Source organism: Helianthus annuus, chromosome 12 (genome assembly GCF_002127325.2).
Source record: "Helianthus annuus cultivar XRQ/B chromosome 12, HanXRQr2.0-SUNRISE, whole genome shotgun sequence".
Lineage (NCBI taxonomy): Eukaryota > Viridiplantae > Streptophyta > Magnoliopsida > Asterales > Asteraceae > Helianthus > Helianthus annuus.
This window is the reverse complement of record NC_035444.2, coordinates 14,599,597-14,613,008: the sequence shown is the minus strand read 5'-3', so window position 1 is coordinate 14,613,008 and position 13,412 is coordinate 14,599,597.

The following is a 13,412-nucleotide window of genomic DNA, read 5'->3' as shown; positions in this document are numbered from 1 at the left end:
GGTGAAAACTCAAACAGCGAAGAAGATAGGCAAACGTTGGTCATAAACCCTAGGTACCCTGAACAACGAATAAGGGTCAACCCAAACCTTTCTCAAGAGACCCTTTCATACCTTGAAAAATTGCTGACACATTACAGCGATGTATTCGCTTGGTGTCCAGAACATATGACCGGGATCCCTCGGAACATTGCCGAGCATGAATTAAGAATACCACCGGATGTCAAGCCGGTGGTCAAAAAGAAAAGAAGCCTGGCACCTGAGAGAAGTCTGGCAGCCTGCCAAGAGGTTGAAAAGCTTGTGTCGGCCGGTATTCTCCGAGAAGTCAAGTACCAATCATGGGTTGCAAACCCGGTTATGGTCAAGAAACCTGACAACTCTTGGAGGATGTGCATAGATTTCAAGGATCTTAACAAGGCTTGTCCTAAAGATTGCTACCCACTACCGGAAATTGATCTCAAGGTTGACTCCCTCACAGGTTACTCGTTCAAATGCTTTCTTGATGCATACAAAGGTTATCACCAATGTCACACCCCAACCGATGGCGGAAACATCGGGATGAGACGAACAAATTGCTCAAAACAACATAACACTAATTGTGACAATATAGATTAAATCAAATTTCATAAATGCTAAGATGGCATACAAGATTCAAACATTGTACCAAAAATAGTTCAAAGCATTGTTTATTCTAGATGGGTTTCTAGGTTCATCCTAGCTTGTTTTCTTGATCACTTCGTCTATCAACCTGCAACATGTATTAAAATAACATCAACAAAAAGTTGGCGAGTATACAAGTTTAATACATAGCATAAAGTAGAATAAAAAGTTTAAGTGCTCATATCCAACATGAATAACATGATCCAAGTTACTACTTTGCCTTTCCCAATAGACTAGCGGAAGGTTAACACGTTCAACTTGTTCTATACGATCAACTTGTTTAATACGATCAACTTGTTAGATACGTCCAACTTGTTAGATACGATCAACTTGTTAGATACGATCAACTTGTTCAATACGATCAACTTGTTCAATACGATCAACTTGTTTAATACGATCAACTTGTTAGATACGCCCAACTTGTTAGATACGTCCAACTTGTTAGATACGTCCAAGTTGTTAGATACGATCAACTTGTTAAATACGATCAACTTGTTCAATACAATCAACTTGTTCAATACGATCAACTTGTTTAATACGATCAACTTGTTTTAATACGATCAACTTGTTCAAATACGATCAACTTGTTCAAATACGATCAACTTGCATAGCATATGAGATTAACAAGCAGCAAAATGTTTCGTGTTTAAATGTGGATAAAGTGTGAATATAACAAGTTTCAAGTGTTGTGTAATTTGAATATGGAATACATGTTGCACCCAAAGTGTTTAAAACGAAAATGGGATCGAGTATACTCACGTTGATTGCGTTGCGATTTCTTGTAAGCTGATGTGCGTGAAGTGTGTTATATTTTTAGATATATATTTAAGCCCTTTTTACACTTTTAACCAAGTTTTAAATTTATAAAACACGATATTTACTAACACTAAACACACATATGGGCAAGTGCACCCATCGTGGACGTAGTATAGTGTTGGTAAGATACCGAGGTCGTCCAAGGACACAAGAGCTTTTAATACCGGTTTATCCTCAACGTCTAATCAAATCAAAAGGTTAGAAAAAATGATTTAAACTAAGAAAAATAAAAACTAACTAAATGCTGAAAAATAAAATAAAATAAAAACAGATAGACAAGATGAATCACTTGGATCCGACACGTGTATTAGTATAACCTTTGATTATTTTCGCACTTTTGCACTTGTTTAAGAGATTATCTTAGTTATTGTAGTAGGCCCCTCTTTTGAAGGCGACGTTACCCTCAACCCAGTAGTTTGAGTCAGCAAGGATACAATCCTAAAGGGTCGGATTATTGAAAGATAATGAATTAAGTTATTAATGCAAATTATGGTAGGCCCCGCTTTTGGCGGTGACGTTACCCTCGGCTAAGTAGTCTGAGTCAGCAGGGATACAGTCCTAAATAGCCGGGTTATAGTATTAATAGTAGTTAACTTATGAGGGGGTCAAAGAGTTTGGATCCCCGCCATCCAATACCTATGGGCATTGAAGGAGATCCTACTAAATTTGACCCAGGTCCCAAGCCTCTAAACGCTGAACAAGGGCAAGACCCTTACCAAACCGTTCCCTTAACCCCCGACCAGGTAGCCAACATACCTCCATATAGACCGTGGAGATATGAATGGTGAAAATCTTTTATTTTATATAGACAGTAAAATAATGCCAAGACACCACGGACAAACGATAAGGAAAGATCACCTTCAACATAAGTAACTAGTTATTAAAGTCATTAATACAAAACCAAATAAAAAGTGCAAAAGATTAAAAATAAAAAGTATTATACTAAACACTTGTCTTCACCAAGTGATGTAAGAGACTTAGGCAAACATGGCCTTGATTGTCAAGAACTCTTACGATCAATCTTGGATCCCGAGACGACTCACACACTCTACGATGGACAATGGATGATGGTGGTGGATGATGGTGTTATGGTGGTGGTGGGTGGTGGATGAGGTGTGAGAGAGGTGGTGTGCCAAGGGATGAGGGAGAATGAAACCAAGCTCCTCTATTTATAGGCTGGACAGAACGCTGGACACGGCCCCGTGTCCGCTGGACACGGCCCCGTGCCCGTCTGACACTCTCTCTCTTCATTAATTGTAATTGCGAATTACAACTAATGCGCCTGCTGTACTTTCAACACGCCCCCGTGCCCGCTGGGCACGGCCCCGTGGTGAGCAATGGAAGCTTCTACTGGTTTGTCTTTTCTGCTGCTTCCTGGGCACGCCCCCGTGTTCGCTGGACACGGGGCGTGTTCAGACTCTGTTTTCTTCTCTTTGTTTTGGGAGGTGCCGTTGAGGGTCCGGGCAGTCCACTTTTGTTCCTTTTCTTGTATTTATGGTAGAATTAGTGGTCTTTTTGCTTCTTTTGTGATTTTGAGCTCATTTCATCCTGAAAATACAAAAGGAAGACAAAAACACTCTTTTCCAACATTAGTACTTAAAAAGGGTTAGTTTTATGCCTTAATTGATGTGTTTTATATGTTGCATTTTACACACATCAAAGCGCACGAGTAAAGATTGGAATTGCAAGAGGATGAACAAGAGCGATCATCCTAGATATGAAATAACACAAAGACCCTCTAATTATTATTTATAAGTTAAATAAATTAATTATCTAGATAATTTGTCTAAATATTAACCTTTAATGTTATAACAATGATTGTTAACTAATTATTACATTAAACATATAAAAGAGTTTCAAAACTATTTTTATCACATCTTCGAGTTAGCCACAATATAATATTTTGATTTATTCACTTTAAATACAACCTGACATATTTATATATATTTAACTCTAATTCATATAGTCATATAAATATAACATGACACTTTAAGTATGTTATGATTTAAATAAAAACATAAACAGTTTGGATATATGTAAGTATGTAATAAGTATAATTAGTTTTATTTTTAAAACTGTTTTTAGTTTAATAGAGCCCATGCCATTGCGCAACTCCTTCTTCATTCCATGAACTCATCGAACATGACTGATATATATATAAAACTTTGCATATTCAATTCTCTTATGACCAAGGCATAATGCCATGTTTACAGAAAATTAAGAAGTATATGCTGAAACGTGACGAAGTAATATACCGAAAACGGCGCGAGGTGATCACGTTTTAAACCCGGCCCGAATCAAAGCTTATATATGTAAAAGATTAAATTCTCATTTTCTTTGTCTTGTTTCAGTTACGATACATGCGCTTAAGAGATGATTAGTAAACAAAACAAGTGGATCAAGGTAAGGGTGTACCGAAACAGTGAAGGTTCGGGTCTGACGTAAAAACTCCGATTCCGGCAAGTGATTCCGACTGCGGTTATGGCAACGGTGGAGCCCGTTTCTCCGGCGGATGTGCGGTGTCGTCTGTCTTCGTGTTCCAGCGTCCTTCAGTAACGAGAGGGAGAGGTTTTTTCGAGTTGTGTGAGGGATAGAGAATGGTGTGTTGTTTCAAAACCGTGATGGAGGCCTCGTTTATATAACCTTCATATGTCTCGTAAGTTATGGCAATGGTTTCGTGAGGTATGGAAATGTTGAAAGTTTCCGAAAACGTGTGCATGGAATCTGGACTGATAAACATCCGGGTTCGTGATTGTCATAAAAATGGGAACGTGGAAATAATCCCGAAGAATCAGCATGGCAATCAAGAGAGAAAGGAAACCTGATTTCCTTCGCTGTCACTGTGGCTGGCGGTGAAATGAAAAGGAAGAAGCGAAAGGGCTCTACGCGTATTTCTTTTGGCGGTAATTGATTTAAAACAGGAAACTCCGCAGAACGCGCGTATAACAGACATATGTTATTGAATTCAATAGATGTCATGGCGGCAGTGGAGTGGTTAGCCGTGTGTTGGTTTGAAGTACCTGGTGGACGCAGGTTCGAATCCTGCTGTCCACGTTTGTTTTCTTTTTTTTTTACTTTAACAAGTTTCCATTTAATACAAGACTGGTACCTCTAGTTTGAAAGGTTAATAATTTAGTTAGATTTACTTGGTTTAACTTAGTTAACTTATATAACTTTAAATTAACTTAGAAACCTAACCAAATTAACTAGTTTATATATATATATATATATATATATATATATATATATATATATATTTATAAGAGTAAAAGAACAAAACTTTAAATTGTAAATTTAGTTAATTAAACAAATGAATAAATAAATAACTATATTTATAGATGGATCAAAATGGCGATAAAAAAAAAATCTTTCAACGATTAAAACTTCGAGTTTCAAGGGTTTGGATTTAAAACGGATCGGATTTTTAGGAAAACCCATTTTGACGGATGTTACAACCAAATCCTCATGAAGAAAGAGGATGAGGAAAAAACAGCCTTTCACACGGACAAATGGATCTTTTGTTATCAAAAGATGCCTTTTGGCCTCAAAAACGCAGGAGCTACCTATCAACTACTCGTTGACAAAGCCTTCGAAAGCCAAATTGGCAAAAACATGGAGGCCTATGTTGACGACTTGGTGATTAAAAGCAAGACGGAACATCAAATGCTTGACGATATTCAAGAAACTTTCAAGAACCTCAGAAAGGTTAACATGAAGCTTAATCCGGAAAAATGCTCATTTGGATTCGAGGAGGGAAAATTCTTGGGTCACATTGTTGGAAAGCAAAGCATCAAAGCCAACCCTAACAAAGTGAAAGCCGTCCTCGAAGCCAAACCACCAAAAACCAAAAAGGAGGTTGAAAGCTTAAACGGGAAGCTTGCAGCCTTGAAGCGTTTTACCTCAAAGTTGGCTGAAAGATCTCTGCCCTTCTACAAAACGCTCAAGAACTGCTCAGACAAAAAGGATTTCAAATGGACTGAAGAAGCTGAAGAAGCTTTCAACCAGATGAAGCAACATTTAGCTTCCCTACCAGATATCGCGACACCAAAAACCGGGGAGTTAATATCGGTGTACCTCTCAATTGCTGACGAGGCCATCAGTGCAGTCCTCACCATCGAGCGAGACAAGGCCCAGGTACCCGTTTGTTTTTTCAGCAAAACTTTAAAATTAGCTGAAACAAAATACCATCCCCTTGAAAAACTTGCCCTAGCCCTAGTTCAAACAACTAGAAGGCTTCGAAGGTATTTCCAAGCACACCCCATACAAGTGGTCACCGACCAACCTATTAAGAGTGTGCTTGAAAAACCTGAAAAATCGGGGCGATTAGCCAAATGGGCCATAGAACTGGGTGAGCATAACATCACCTATGTCCCAAGAAAAGCTATCAAGGCACAAGTCTTGGCCGATTTCATTGTGGAAGTCCCAAACCAGGCAATCACTGAAGTGAATGCTACCACTACTGAACCCTCCAACCCTGAAGCCTGGAAGCTTTTTACCGACGGGGCTTCAAGCGTTGAAGGGTCAGGAGCTGGGTTAATTTTGATCAACCCAGAAGGGCTGGAATTCACATATGCTCCCCGTTTTAATTTTCAGACCACCAATAACGAAGCTGAATACGAGGCACTAATAGCTGGCTTAAGGCTAGCTAAAGAAATGAAGATCGAAAAGCTTGAAGTATTCACAGATTTGTTGCTGGTCTCAAGCCAAGTGAATGATAGCTACATAGCTAAGGAACCAAACATGAAAAAATACAGAGAAAAATCCAAGGAACTGATGAGTACCTTCCAGGCATGCAACATCAAACAAATCCCCAGATCTCAAAACAAAAAGGCTGATGCCCTAAGTAAGCTTGCATCTCTCACTTTTGCCCACCTTACCAAGAAGGTGCTGGTAGAAGTGTTGAAGGCCCCATCAATCGATGAATTGGAAATTCAAGATGTAGTTACCGAAGAAGATCCAAACTGGATGACTCCCATCAAAAAGTTCCTCAAAAATGGTGAATTGCCAAATGATCAAGTAGAAGCTAAAAGGGTTGAGATCAAGGCAAGGCAATACGTACTACAAGGAGAAACCCTTTACAAAAAAAGTTACCTTGCTCCCTTGTTAAGATGTGTCGGTCCGGAGCAAAGCAAGTACTTGATCAAAGAAATTCATGAAGGTGTGTGCGGAGCCCACTTTGGAGCTCGGTCGGTGGTTGCAAAGCTCATGAACCTTGGATATTTCTGGCCATCAATGCACCGCGATACAACCGAAGAATTGAAGAAATGTGATGCTTGTCAAATTCATGCACCAATTCCAAGAAGTCCCAAGCATGACTTAGTCCCAACAACCTCGGCATGGCCATTCCACAAATGGGGGATGGACATTGTTGGTCCATTTCCCCCAAGCAAAGGGGGAGTAAAATTCTTACTGGTGGCAGTAGATTACTTCACCAAATGGCCCGAAGTCAAACCACTTGCCAAAATCACGGGAAAACAGGTCATTGACTTTGTTTGGGAAAACATCATTTGCCGTTATGGATTTCCGGGAGTACTTGTCACTGACAATGGAAGACAATTTGCCGAGAAGCCTTTCAGCACTTGGTGCAAGGAATACAAAATCAATCAGGTTTTTAGCTCAGTGGCTTATCCGCAATCAAACGGTCAGGTGGAAAGAACAAATAGAAGCATAGTAGAAGGCATCAAAACAAGATTGGGAAGATACGAAAATAACTGGCTTGAAGAATTGCCTAGTGTCCTATGGGCAATTAGAACAACCGAAAAAACAAGCCATAGGAAAACACCTTATAGCTTGGTATTCGGATCCGAAGCTGTGATCCCCGCTGAGATAGGAGTTGTAACCCAAAGAATTGTCAACATGAATCCCGAAACAAACCAAAAATAGATCATGTTGAATTTACAACTCCTAGAGGAAGCAAGAGACCAAGCTACAATTCAAGAGGCCAAATACAAGCAACAGATGGAAGCTTACTACAATAAAAAAGTCAGGAACGAACGTTTCAAGCCAGGGGACCTGGTCCTCAGAAACAACGAAGCCAGCAAGAAAGAAAATCAAGGAAAGCTCGGCCCAAAATGGGAAGGCCCATACACCATCCTTGAAGCACACAAAGGTGGATCCTACAAGCTGGCTGACTCAGAAGGCAAAAGGCTTCCAAGGCATTGGAACGGCAAAACCCTGAAAAGGTTCCATGTTTAACAGGAAAGTTTGGTTTGTATCAAAATGTATTCCAAGCAGAATTATGAATATCTTTTGTAAAAAGCAAGTATGGCTGAAATGAATGAAGTTGCTTTATCAAACTTGTCTTTCTGTCCTAAGTTCAGGTTGAGAACCTAGCAAAAAACTCCATGGCAAGGGCCATGTAAGGGGATGAGTTCCCAGGCCACATCGCTCAATAGGTTCAAGGGTTAAATGGACCTATATAAGGGGTGAGTTCCTAAATCAATACAACTCCATGAGACTTGTTAAGAAAACCTAAAATTGTCTCATAGACGGGTATAAACAGCCTACACCAAATGTTCCCTAAGCCTTAAAAATATAATCAACAAAAAGGCTTGAAAAATTCAAGTGAAAACCAAAGAAATAATAAAAAGGATAGGTGCTAGATCTTCTTGTTAAAAATACCAAGGCTAAGTGTCTGCAGCACTGAACCCTTTTAGGTATGACAAACATAAGGGCAACACAAACTGGACAAAGACAAAGTTACAAAGAGAATATGAAAGAACAAAATCACTTGGACAAAAAACACAAAGATACAAACCAAATCAGGCCACAAGTCTAAGAAGCCTTCAAGGCTTCAAGCCACTCGAGCAACAACCCGAAACCTTAAAGGCTTCAACCTACTAACAGACAACCAAAAGGCTTGGAAGGTTAAAGCAAAACATACTGCCTTAACAAAAGCAGACACAAGTCTAAAAACATAACATAAATAAGAAAGTTAAGATATCATACCATACCATAGAAGGCCCTAAAGGACTTCCAAATATAAGTTAAGGCAAATCCTAGTGACATGCAAACCTAACAATTGTTCAAACGGCCACACAGGCCTTCAACACAACCAACAGGAACCTTAAGTGTCACACCCCGATTTCCACGTGTCTCACCGGTGGGCCCGGTGGGGGATTACCGTGACGTAGTTGGAAACAATATAGTCAAACCACACAATATAAATGATTGCACAGCGGAAGCATAAAGATAATATATTTCAACTTTAATTGTAATATCGAAGTATCACCATTGTTGAAATCAAAGTCCACAGGGGATCAAATATAATAACAAAAGTATTGTTCAACAGACTTCAGGCATCTTAAGCTTGCGAGACTTCTAGTGATGCTAAGGAGAAATCCCAGCCAATTACGCCTAGTACCTGCATTTAGTCTTTTTGGGGAAAATACGTCAGTTTACACTGGTAAATACATTCAACTGACACTTTTGTAAAATGTTTAATAAAATTGGTTTAAATGCTCAAGGCACAAACTCTTTATAACTTGGGATAATTTATAATCAAATCTTGTAAAGAATTACATGTTACTATGCGTTCGGTCGCCCGAGTCGTATCAGGTTAAAGTTTAATAGACACACCACATAGAATAAAACCGTGGCGGGTAACCAACGGCTACACTTTTATAATTATAGACATAATACCGGGTGTACGCCTACACCGGGATGTCAAGGTCGTGGCCATTCGTAAATGCTGCCAAGGATATCCGGGACATGGTCATTAAGCCCCCAAAGGCGTTAAGCCAACAAAACAAGTTTTTAAATGGGTCACATTGATAATACCCAACTACTAATGAGTTGGGATCAATTGCCCGACCAAGCGGTATTTTTGATACCGTAACCCAAGCCCGTATAACGGAAAATAAGTTAAAAGTATTTACCTTTGCAAGTATAATCCTTAATTGAATAAATCACAGATAGCTTTTACTAGTCTCCTATTCTGGAACGAAGGTTTTAAAATAACCTATTAGAATCCTAACGGGTCTTTATATCTGCCGTAGCTTAGACCGGTCAGTTTCAAAGTATAGTTACGGTTTAATCACGTGAAAGGCGAAAACCATGAATGGAGTGTGATTTTGACCCAACAAGTTTGAAGACTTGTTTTATATGGGTATTATAATCATACTCTGGATTTTGGGGTCAAAACAATATGGTTTGACCCGTTTCGGCTAACTTATGTAAACTAGTTACATAAGCCGAACCGTGCGCGCTAAAGGCGTAACGGGTAACCGTAGGGGTCCTACACTTGTTTCCTAAGTCAATATGCCTTAAAGAGGTTGTGGTATCAGTAGGATACCTTCCGTGATGCCCGTAACGAGTTTAAGTTCATTTTATGCCCCGTAGGGGTATTTTGGTCTTTTTAAAGATTATAAAAGAGGTTTTAGAGTTCTACAGGAAATCTGAGTTTCCCGAACAGTTTATAAAGTCTAAAATACTTTATTTATTATTTAAAATCAGTAGCAACTGGAATCGGGTCAAAAGACCTTGTAGAACTCAAGTTATGGCCGAAAAGGGCATATTCGGTATTTACCGAACCGTTGCCATAACCGCAGGTTATGAGCAGGTTAAAATTAATTAAAAATCTTTAAAAATCCCAAAATATTATTTTACATCAGTGAGTAAAAGGTTTGGTGTCGAAATCCGGGTTTAGGTAGGCGTTATGCTAATTGCGCTATTTAATTACTAAAGTTTCGCAATTTGCGCTATTTGGCATAACTCCTATTCTGGACCTCGGATTGACGTGAAATTTTAGGGACATGCTTAGAATTCAGTAACCAAGGTTATGGTCCTTTCACATGTCCTAAATTCTCATTTTAATTTGAAAAGGGCGTTACGGTCAACCTTTAAGCATTTAACAGAAAGGTGTAAAAGACTTGGACAAACGGCGAACCGGTCACAGAGGGTTATACCATCATGTAACCTGGTCCTAAGAGAGTCCTAAGGCATATCTACATTACACTAAAACGGGTCAGAACTGAAGTCAAAGCAAAAGTCAAAGTTTTGCGACTTTCGGCTCCGAACCGGGTCAATATAGCAAATGGCCGGATCAAACAAGCTTAGACTTGCTAATATACTTATTATCATGTTTTATGAGTGTTTAAACAGGTTGCATACCATCTACATTACAGATTATGCATAAATCGCAAAAATAGCTTTCTGTTGACTTTTTCTAAGCATGTTTGACTCGTCATTTGAACTAGTTAGAGTGGTGATCAGGGGGAACCCTTTTAGGGGTTTATTAACCACATAAATAACAACTTATAACTACTTTTGATTCGGCTAATCACTGGACCATTTGTGATTAACCGTTATGTCAACCGTTAATTACGACGGTTTGACTTTTAAGCTAAAACTAAGCAAAAACTAAACCATAAAGGGTTGAACCAACTTACAGAAGTCCTATGCACGAAATGTGAAGCTTAGATAGAAGTCCTGAGCTCCAGAGATGATCAGAGATGCAAGAGATGGTGTGAGGAACATTGTTGCAACCTTATGGCCTTTTATAGGCAATGAGGATCACTAAGATCATCACACAAGGGTGTACAAGGCTCCCTTGATGATCAACAACTGTCCCTCAGTGCTAAAATATGATTAGGGGTCGCCCATATCTTTGGAAGATCTTGGCATTAATGTTTTACCGTTTAACACAGCCAACAGCCAACTTTCTGTCGCTGGGCATCGCTTACGGACCGTATGGCTTGGGCCTTGCGGTCCGTAAGCCTATGGCGGAAACACTTTTACCCCTTCACCCCCTTACGGTCCGTAAGGCATAACCCTTACGGTCCGTAAGCGATCATCAGTGGCAAAAAAATTAACCTTTCATGTATTGAACGGTCAACTTTGAATTAATAATTTTGATGGCTGGCCTTTTACCCATACTTGACCAGATGTCTACCCCATATGCAATATGGGTTTGCAAGAAGGATGGGCTTATGACCAATTATTTGTCTTGCATTATTTTCTTAGGATTAGATTAGCAACTTGTAGGCTTGTGATTATTATTAATGACCCGATTAAGATTAGGTGCTTATAAACTTGCTTGGGTCTCGGGATTTAAAATACGAAGTCGCTCAGAGGTATAAAATTAACATGTCGACATATTCGAAAATCCTACCGCATATCTTAATTAAATCCGGGTTTATATTATTTTTGTCGTATTTGACACGTGTCATTTATTTATTGGACACAAAAATTCGAGGTGTTACATCCTCACCCCCTTAAAATAAATATCGACCCGAGATTTACTGAAACAAATAAGGGTATTTTTCTTTCATCGTGGATTCAACCTCCCACGTGAATTCGGGACCTCTACGGGTATCCCACTTGACCTTAACAATAGGCACATGCTTCCTTCGAAGCTTCTTTACCTGTCGATCTTCAATCGACAAAGGCTTTTCCACAAATTTCAAGCTCTCATCTATATGCACATCTGTATGTGGTATTATCAGTGATTCATCAGCGAAGCACTTCTTGAGATTGCAGATGTGGAACACATTGTGAATTTCATTGAGCTCTTCAGGTAAGTTTAACTTATAGGCAACGGACCCGACCCGTTCGATAACCTCGAAAGGTCCTATGTATCTCGGGCTTAGTTTGCCTTTCTTACTGATGTGCGTGAAGTGTGTTATATTTTTAGATATATATTTAAGCCCTTTTTACACTTTTAGCCAAGTTTTAAATTTATAAAACACGATATTTACTAACACTAAACACACATATGGGCAAGTGCACCCATCGTGGACGTAGTATAGTGTTGGTAAGATACCGAGGTCGTCCAAGGACACAAGAGCTTTTAATACCGGTTTATCCTCAACGTCTAATCAAATCAAAAAGTTAGAAAAATGTTTTAAACTAAGAAAAATGAAAACTAACTAAATGCTGAAAAATAAAATAAAATAAAAACAGATAGACAAGATGAATCACTTGGATCCGACACGTGTATTAGTATAACCTTTGATTATTTTCGCACTTTTGCACTTGTTTAAGAGATTATCTTAGTTATTGTAGTAGGCCCCTCTTTTGAAGGCGACGTTACCCTCAACCCAGTAGTTTGAGTCAGCAAGGATACAATCCTAAAGGGTCGGATTATTGAAAGATAATGAATTAAGTTATTAATGCAAATTATGGTAGGCCCCGCTTTTGGCGGTGACGTTACCCTCGGCTAAGTAGTCTGAGTCAGCAGGGATACAGTCCTAAATAGCCGGGTTATAGTATTAATAGTAGTTAACTTATGAGGGGGTCAAAGAGTTTGGATCCCCGCCATCCAATACCTATGGGCATTGAAGGAGATCCTACTAAATTTGACCCAGGTCCCAAGCAGGACCTCTAAACGCTGAACAAGGGCAAGACCCTTACCAAACCGTTCCCTTAACCCCCGACCAGGTAGCCAACATACCTCCATATAGACCGTGGAGATATGAATGGTGAAAATCTTTTATTTTATATAGACAGTAAAATAATGCCAAGACACCACGGACAAACGATAAGGAAAGATCACCTTCAACATAAGTAACTAGTTATTAAAGTCATTAATACAAAACCAAATAAAAAGTGCAAAAGATTAAAAATAAAAAGTATTATACTAAACACTTGTCTTCACCAAGTGATGTAAGAGACTTAGGCAAACATGGCCTTGATTGTCAAGAACTCTTACGATCAATCTTGGATCCCGAGACGACTCACACACTCTACGATGGACAATGGATGATGGTGGTGGATGATGGTGTTATGGTGGTGGTGGGTGGTGGATGAAGTGTGAGAGAGGTGGTGTGCCAAGGGATGAGGGAGAATGAAACCAAGCTCCTCTATTTATAGGCTGGACAGAACGCTGGACACGGCCCCGTGTCCGCTGGACACGGCCCCGTGCCCGTCTGACACTCTCTCTCTTCATTAATTGTAATTGCGAATTACAATTAATGCGCCTGCTGTACTTTCAACACGCC